Below are 6263 nucleotides of genomic sequence, written 5' to 3'. Positions count from 1 at the left end.
CGCCACCACATCCAGCTTGCTTCATAACATTCTGTACCCACTTGCCTTACAAGTACAGAGGCACATTTTTCTGCGCGTCATTTTTTGGTGAGCTGACTTGGGGCGAAGATAGCAGGATGAAGCCAGGCATCGAGGTGCACCCTGTAAACCTAGCTATGAGCGAGCGAGCAGAAGGATCCCAAGCTTTAGGTCAGCCTGGGCAATTCGGCGAGATTCTCCTCAAGATAAAAATAATAATTTTAAAAGGGCTGATGATATAACTTAGTGGTACAGCATTTGCCTGGCATGATGGAGGCCCTCGGTTCAATCCCCAGTAATACACAGAGGCCTGTAACCTCCGCATTCAGGGAGGCTGAGGCAGGAGTATCACACGTTCCACGCCAGCCCGAGCAATTTGGCGATTTAGCGAGAGACTGTCTCAAACAAAAGAACTGATCAATGAAAAAGGGCCCTGGATTCAATTCTCAGTACCAAAGAGAAGTGGAGAAGAAAAAGGTCAGACATAGTTTCACCGGAGTTGGAGAACTCCCTTCCATAACCAAGGAGGCAGAAGTCTCCTTGGCCACCGCGGCGAGAACGCTGTCAGTTCAGGCGTCTTCCCCGCCGGCTCCGGCTCCAGCCCGGGCTCCGGCTCCGGCTCCGGCTCGGGCTCCGCCTCTGGGTGGAGACAGATCCTTCACCGCCCACCGCAGGTCTCAGTCTTCCGCTCGGTCCCTCCACACACTCCTCCGGCTTCTGGAGAAGCGGAACTACTGCGTGGAGGACAGTGGTTTCCGGGGAGAAGTCGCGGCCGGATTGACAGGAGGGCAGGCGGTGGGCGGGACTTCCTGCCGCTATTCCGTCAGCTGCCTCGTCCGGGCGTCTCCCCGCAACCTCCTCAGCTTCCCCAGTCCCTGACGCGGCGCTGGGAGGAGATCGTAGGGCGCAGGCCCCGCGGAGCGCGAAGTGCTGGTGAGGACCCAATGTGTGCATGTGCCTGCGGCCAGTTGGAGGGGAGGAACCGCGGGGCAGGGGCCGCGAGGTGGCAGCAAGAGTAAGTGTGCAGCACGGGCTGAGAGGCTACTGTGACCTAGGGACAGTGACAGCAGGGGACTGTGACCCAGGGGGAGCTGCTCGCGAGGCTCCGCCACCCTGGGGCTGGGAGTGCGGAGGACGCGGACGCAGGGGAGCTCGAGGCCGAGGCTGCGACGGGACCATGCCCGAGGCGGTGGCTTCCAGGGGACCGTGACCACGGGGCGGTGACTCGAGGACACTGATCAATGGATGGGACTGTAAGGGGGCTGTGACCGAGACCATGGGGCAGCGCCTGCGAGCGAGCGCGGACCGAGAGGGCTGGCGTGGCGGAGAGCCTGGGATCGGTACCCGGGGGGCGCGGCGCGGGGCCGAGCGGCCGTGAGCGGGCGGCAGCGGCGCTCCGTGGACTTAGCAGGCAGACCCGAGTTTCACTGCGGGGATGGCTTCCGGGGGCCGGGACTCTTAACCTTCACCCTGAGTTACAGACTCAACACGGTGCGAAGTTTGGATTAACGTCTCCCAGACTATGAGTTCTAGCCTATTGCTGGGTTGTGAAATCAATTTTATGGACGGCGCCTGAGGGTTTTTCTTAAATACAGAAATGGAATAGGATAGAAATTTTTAGTGTGTTCACATAAGTGTATTTCATGAAATGTGTTTCAGTTGGGTTTTGTACATCTTAAAATGTATGAAGTTAAACGTAGTTTTTTAAAAAGAAGCCTGAGAAACATTTCATCGGATTCTGGTTTTTGTTTTGTTCTGTTTTGTTGAGACAGGGTCTCTCTATGCAGTTCAGGCTGGCCTTGAGCTCACTTTGTAGTGCAGGCTGGTTTAGAACTCGCAAAGATCCTCCTGCCTCAGCCTCCCAAGTGCTGGGATTACAGGAATGAGCCACCACGCCCGGCTTTCTGAGGGTTTTTGTTTTGTTTGTTTTTTTAGTTTTTTGAGACAGGGTCTTGCTTTGCAGTTCAGGCTGATCTTGAACTCACTTTATAGCCCAGATTGGCTTGGAACTCTCAGGGATCCTCCTACCTCAGCCTCTCCAGTGCTGGGATTACAGGAATGAGCCACCACACCCAGGCTTCTGAAATAACCCCCTCCCCCACGTAAAATGTAATAATTCTAGGGCCGGGGATATAGCTCAAGGGCACAGTGCCTGACTGGAAAGCCCGAGGTAATGAGTTCTATTCCTGGCACCAAAAAAAAAAAAAAAAAAATAATAATAATAATAATAATGATTCTATGGTTTGGCAGTACAGCGAAGCAGCTGGAAAAGTGGAATCTATGTTTGGGGCATAGATTTTAGTTAGGAGAGGCAGGAGTTATATTGAGCCTGTTGTGGAATTCGAGGCCAGCCTGGACTACATCGTGAGTGCAAGACCAACCTGAACTGCACAGTGAGACCCTGTCTCAAAAAAAAAAGTGATATTGAAATAGAGACAGTGACATGTATAGATGCAGTACAGATTTAGGAGCTGCATTAGGAGAGACTTCTAGGAATAGGCGTTGAGAAGGGGGGAACTTTGGTGTTAGGAACAAGGCTTGGGAAAGGAATTGTAGATAGAAACAGAAAATATTCTGCCAAGAATAAAGGGGAGGTAGGGAGATATGACCTTCAGATTCTGTTCAGTCTTAACATTTACTGATTGTGCAAGTACATGGAATTGCTAGTAAAAAGATACAGAGACTGGGATTTGGTGCAGTGACCATGGCAGACAGATAATGACCATCACAGGGAAGAGAGGGGACAAAGGGGAGATGCTGGGAGTGTGAATAGTGGTGACTGGGGAGGCCCACGGAAGAGGCTTTCAGGTATTTGGCCACCCAGCTCCTTGACTTGTGTACTGGAGGCTAAGCCTGACATTATGGGGATGGCTCCACGCTGTAGGTAACTCAGGCAGTTTAGCTGCTGATTGTATTTCCTACTTCTTCCCTGTCATGAGGGCTGTTCCTGATGCAGTTGAAATTAACTAAATTGAGTGTTACAGCCCAGCTGGCTTGAGGCCTGTAATCCCAGCCATCTGGGAGGCTGAAGTAGGAGGATCAAAAATTCAAGCCCAGCCTGGGTAATTTAACAACTTGGCCAAGACTCTGTCTCAAAATAAAAATTTTAAAAAGGCTGGGGATGTAGTTCAATGCAAAAGCTCTGGTTTCAATTCCTAGTACTGTAAAATATTAAAAAAATTTAGAAAAGTTACTATTTCCTCCTCTCTTCTTTTTTTTTTTGAGACAGTGTCTTACTATGTAGTTCAGGCTGGCCTTCAATTTTCGGTGATCCTCCTGCCTCAGCCTCTCATGCTGGGATTATAGGTGTGTGCTACAACTCCCAGCATTACTTCCTCCTCTCTTATAGTCTTTAGGGTTTTTTTTTTTTTTTTTTTTTTTTGTACTGGGAATTGAACTCAGACCTTGCACTTGCCAGGCAGGCACTTGTGCCTCTGAGCTATATCCCCAGCCTTCTTTTTTCTTTTTCTTTTTCTTTTGTCTTTTTAAAGACAGGGTCTCGCTATGCAGTTCAGGCTGGCCTTGAGCTCACTTTGTAGCCCTGGCTGGTCTCAAACTTGGAAGGATCCTCCTGCCTCAGTGTCCTGAGTGCTGGGATTACAGGGGTGCACCACCACGCCCAGCTTCCCTGCCCTCTTACAGTTTTTGTAAAAGGCACTATATTGATTATACCACCCAGGGTTTTAAAAAAAAAATCCAATAAAGCCGGGCATGGTGGCACATACCTGTAACCCTAGCATTGGACTGAGGCAGGACTGCCATGAGTTTGAGGCCAGCCTGGGTTTCATAGTGAGTTCAAGGACAGCCTGAACTACATAGCGAGACCCCATCTCAAAAAATCAAAAGAAAAAAAGTCCAATGAAAGAAGTGGGAGATCATTTTATCACATACTCTGTTAATCTGATTACTTTGTAGTCATCCGTGACCCCTACGCACTCACACACTTTGTAATACAGGAAGAGAATTAAGAATGGTTTTGAAATGTGAATGAGCTGCTGATAGTGGAGGACAGCCTTTGGCTAAAAAGTGCTTCCTTACATTTTTGTCTAGACCAGATGTTTACTTGACTTACATTCTGCGTAACCAAAAGGAACCACTCAAGAGTTTTTGTAGTAATAGACTGTAGACTATTTGGAGACTCACTTTCTCTGGGATCCTTTGTGTTGGCTGAATGAAATGATTCTTTTTACTGAGACCCTTTGCACATTCTCTTGAAAACCAATCTGAAAGCTTGATTGGTAAGAATGAACTTTGTTTACCCCTCAGCCTGTGATTCATCTTGCATAAACAGGTGGGGTTTTATTTTTCTGGGGACCTCCTTTTTGGAAATAGGGTTCCTTAAAGGAGAATGGTATGATCAGATAGAGCTTTGGATTCAGCAGTCCCAGGTTTACATGACATTAACATTATTTACTCTATGATCATAAGAAGCATGACTGCTTTCTGTTATTTTAGATTCCCCACATATATGGAATTGAGTTGTCTCTTTTACTGTTTGCAAACCACATTAGTAGGTAGGTATAGAGCAGGCTTTTTTTTTTTAATCTTCCCTCTCTCTTGGTAGCTCTCTTGTAATCACAAGCAGAAAGTTATATTAGCTCGATGCTTTCTATGTTTGAACTAGAATGACTGCCAATGCTCTGTGGGAACCCACGGATTTACCGAGCTGTTAATCACATACACAACTGTTGGCAAACCGGTTTTGAAGTGAGGGCTGCTAAAAACAGTGATACACGGTTGTGGCTGTGTGTTAGAGAAGAGAGCGAGTGGATGATCCTCAAGGGAAAACTGGTAGTTTGTTTTCTTAAATTTACAGAGAATTACCTTAGATGTGACTTTTTTTTTTTCCCTCAGATGTGATGTTTGCTTGCTTTTTGGCTGAAGAACAAGGGAATTAATCTTTTTTCATATCATGACCCTTTTGGCAGTACAGTGGACCGTGTGGATTTTGGAGAGAGAGAGATAGAGTGTGTGTGTGTAGGTGTATGTGTAGTGCTAGGCATTGAATCCAGGGCGTCACACATGCTAAGCAAACACTCTGTCATCAAGCTACATCCCTTGCCCTCTTTTTAATTTTATTTTGAGACAGGGTCTCACTGAGTTGCCCAGGCTGGCCTCAGACATGGTATCCCATTCTCAGTTCTCCCTAGTAGCTGGGGTTTATAAGCATGTGACACCATTCCCAGTTAGGACAGTGATTTTTATATGCAAAAATGCATAGAGTTATAAAGGAAACCAACCAATCATATTGAAATACAGCTATCAAAAACAATGCGTGTGTGTCTGTGGTACTGGGGGCTGAGTCCAGGGCCTTTGCACTGAGTTATAACCTTACCATTTTTCAAAATTTATTCTGAGAGAGGATCTCACTAAGTCACTCAGGTATCTAGGCTGGGCTCAAACTTGCAATCCTCCTGCCTCGTTCTCACAGAGTACTGGGGTTACAGGCATGTGCCAACACACCTGGCTCAAAAATTCTTTAAGTGTAGGATATAACACTGTATGTACTTTTACTTGCACAGTTAATAATGTTTACTGTCTATCAGTAGGTCTTAGAGCTATAGTATGTTAAAATTAAAATCATGGGTTTAAAACTATTTCATGATAATTGTAGCAGGTATATATGAAAATATCTATTATTTCTCTTGGTGGCAAAGTATGTTTGTCTACTAAATCTATTGCTGCTGTGGCTCATGTTCCAAACTGAACGAAATGGCAAATTCATCTGAGCTTAGTGCAAATAGATATATAACTTTTGGGGGTCCAAATTCATAGACTTCCTGAATCCTATCATCAACTACGTAAGAGAACCAAGTACCATAATCATCCACTTTAGGAAGAGTACATTCCAAATATAGGGTTTGCTCACTGAATCGTCTGACATAATAGTGGCAGAGGAAACTTCTCCCAAATGTTAAGAACTGGTACAGATGTTCCTTTGTGGTGTTTAGGAGTGTCACTTTCCTGAAATATCCTGCTGTGTGGTCAGACCCAAGTATAGGTTTTATTTTGCTGCAGCAGTTACCAGGGTCTGGCTCAGAGCAAGTGCCCATTCAGTGTTTATTGAGAAGGATTTCTTTGGAGAAATTAGAGGGAAAAGATCTAGTTCAGAGCTAAGATCTTAGATGTGGCAATTTACAGGCATCAAATATTGGAGTTATCACTGAGGTCTTGCTTAAAACTAATCTTTATGTTGTGAGATTCACCTTTTTATTTATTTATTTATTTATTTATTTATTTTTGGT

At 46.1% G+C, this 6263-nt stretch overlaps 1 protein-coding gene across 5 annotated transcripts in view; it reads left to right on the top strand.

Moving 5' to 3' along the window:
* The first annotated feature begins 849 nt into the window (after positions 1 to 849).
* The window catches only part of Pcyt1a (phosphate cytidylyltransferase 1, choline, alpha), a 48161-nt gene continuing 42747 nt past the window's right edge, over positions 850 to 6263 (top strand). For 2 of the 5 annotated variants that reach the window (XM_005383124.2, XM_013513398.1), the window contains exon 1: positions 850 to 951. The gene's annotated coding sequence lies outside the window, so the exon portion shown is untranslated. The other 3 variants (XM_005383129.2, XM_005383127.2, XM_005383125.2) reach the window with 3 other exon arrangements.

This window comes from Chinchilla lanigera, unplaced genomic scaffold (assembly GCF_000276665.1).
Source record: "Chinchilla lanigera isolate Chin_1 unplaced genomic scaffold, ChiLan1.0 scaffold00019, whole genome shotgun sequence".
NCBI lineage: Eukaryota > Metazoa > Chordata > Mammalia > Rodentia > Chinchillidae > Chinchilla > Chinchilla lanigera.
The sequence above is the reverse complement of the archived record's forward strand: the minus strand, read 5'-3'. Positions and strand labels throughout refer to the sequence as shown.